At 33.0% G+C, this 2617-nt stretch overlaps 1 protein-coding gene across 1 annotated transcript in view; it reads left to right on the top strand.

The window, feature by feature from the left end:
* LOC21402332 (BRO1 domain-containing protein BROX) overlaps positions 1 to 2617 on the top strand; it is a 17047-nt gene that overhangs the window by 11852 nt on the left and 2578 nt on the right. The window lies entirely within an intron of this gene.

Below are 2617 nucleotides of genomic sequence, written 5' to 3'. Positions count from 1 at the left end.
GATCAAGTGAGGATTGTGTTCATCCTCTGACATAAAGTGTAAGGAATATGTACGAATTTGTAATAAATGACATTTGGATTTACTAGACTGTGGATGATGTCTGTTGTAATTGATTATTTACATGTGCATGTATGTACGATACTGTATGTCCTGTGGGGTGGAGCCCTGTGTGTCAGAGGCTCCTGGATTATGTCGTTTATTTATATTTTAATGCAGTTAAGTGTGGGACCCGGTTGGGAATCTGCTTTATTAATCCCAAATCGAGTTCCACGTCACCCACCCCGGTTGGGGGGGCATGACAGTAACTATTGGAATTAATAGAATTAATTAATTAATTAAAGTGTTTAATTAATTATTAATTTTATTGGAGCTCAGAATTATAGGTCCATTATTCCCCGCGTCGTCATAGTAATTCTACAAGACACAAAGGGCAAAATGAGAATTTTAGAATTACGAAATTCTAAAATTAAACACTCGAGAATAATTAATTATAAATTAAATAATGTGATTATTTAAATTTGAATTTGAATTTTGGATCGCATAGTGTGAACACAATTTAAATTTATCATTTTAAACTTATCTGATAAGTTGTTCAATTTAGAATTCAAAATAATTTAAGTTTGACTTAAATTGGAATTTGAATTTTGAGTCAAAATTGGACTGCAGGATAAATGATGATTTTCTCTTCCTTCTCTATCTGTATTTGGCGCCTACCACAGGGATATGATCACCTAATGTTGGCCAGCCATATTGAGGATAAAGAGTAGGAGATTTTTGTTTCAAATTCAAATAGAAAATAATTAACAAGTTTTATCTTAGTGATAAAGATTGGATTCCTTCTCAAAGTTTGACTTCTACACTATAAATAAGATAATATTTTGACCTATTATTTTTAGTGTGGCCGAAGTTCTCTTAGTGTGGGAAGGAAAAATTTTTCTCTAAAAATTTCTCATCGTGCATGCGTTGGTGTTTGTGAAAATTCGACTGTTTATTCTAACTCATTTTGTCTCAGGTGTGCCCACACACACGTCTTCGTGGATTTTAAGAATTGACGTGGAAGACATTAGTTTTCTAAACACAAGGCATTGGAGCAAGGAATGTTTGAGATCAAAAAACTCAAGTTATCATTCTAATCGGCTGCCAGGTATTATTCCTAATTAAGTTCTTCATAAATAAATTAATGTGATTAATTTATTCGTGCATAAATTAATATAATCTATGAAATATCTTAAAAATTTTATAAAAATTTTTAGGGAGAAAGAGAAAAATAGGCCAAGACTTGAGATGAATTAAAATTAATAGGCCAATAATTTACATAAGTTAATAAATAGGCCAAATTACTGTTTTCGTCCATAACTTATCTGGTTATGAACCATAACTTGACAAGTTATTGTCCATAATTGTCCATAATTTGTCTGACTATGAACCATAACTTGACAAGTTTGTCCATAACTTATCTAGTTATGAACCATAACTTGACAAGTTATGGCCTATTAATTTCTATAACTAAAAATTGGCTTATATACTTTCATAAACTTTTCATATTGGCCTATTTTCTACTATTTCCTAAATTTTTATTACATTTGATCCGCTATCCTCACGTTTCCGCATCCGAATTCGATTCGGAAACTAACAAAGGCCCCGTTCATTTCGCCGATTCAAGTTTAGAATTTGAGTTTTGCTACAGTAAAAAGCTCTCAGAAACAGTCACATCTAACTTTTTTGCTACAGTAAAAATTTCTCACATAAAATCACATCTCAACTCGAATTATAAACTCGAATCAGCGAAGTGAACGGAAATTATCCCCGTATTCCTCCGATTCAGCCAAGATGGCAATGGGCCTAATTTATACGGGCTCTCCGTACAGTAAAAGCCCACCACGCCCATTTATAAAGCTAGTCGTCTACTCGTCTTTTGAAGTCTGATCAGAGAAACCTTAGTCGAGAAGAAACGACAGAGTAAACCGACAGGCAATAGTCGGGAAAATGACTTGAATCCCAATAAACAAACAAAACATGAATATTTTAGCAAAAAACGAAAACAAAAACAAAACATGAATAGATGATATAAAGCTCCTGAGCGCAAGAAATCCAATTAAATAATTAATACTAAAAAATAGATAACTCCAATATTGCAATTATAAATGCACTCCGACACTGAGTCTTGACTCTTGAGAGTCACAGAGAGACCTTTCAATAAACAAAAAATCGTCGTTTTTCTGGTGTGATAACGACGAACTTACATGTTATAACGAAAAACTCCAATTTCGATTGAATTGCGAATTTGGGTTTCGATTTGATTTATCATCACGGGCGAGAGCTGGGAATTCACCGGTTTCTTCCATCTGTTTGAGTTGAATAAGCAACAGCAGAAGAAAGAAGACTGATATGAGAATCGAGATCTCTTGTAATACAATTATCGTTTTTTGAGTGCTGGGTTTTGTTCCGTTGGCCAAAATGATGCTGCATTATCAAGACCCTGCAAAATTGAGGACTAAAAAGGTAAATAGTTTCTTGGATTGATCAGAATTGTTGTTAAGAGTGGTGGTTTTTTTTTTTATCATGATTTTATTACGACATATTAGACTATATTTGCAATAGGTTTTTTTTTTTTTTT

This window comes from Morus notabilis, unplaced genomic scaffold (assembly GCF_000414095.1).
Source record: "Morus notabilis unplaced genomic scaffold, ASM41409v2 Scaffold583, whole genome shotgun sequence".
NCBI classification, from domain to species: Eukaryota; Viridiplantae; Streptophyta; class Magnoliopsida; order Rosales; family Moraceae; genus Morus; species Morus notabilis.
The sequence above is the reverse complement of the archived record's forward strand: the minus strand, read 5'-3'. Positions and strand labels throughout refer to the sequence as shown.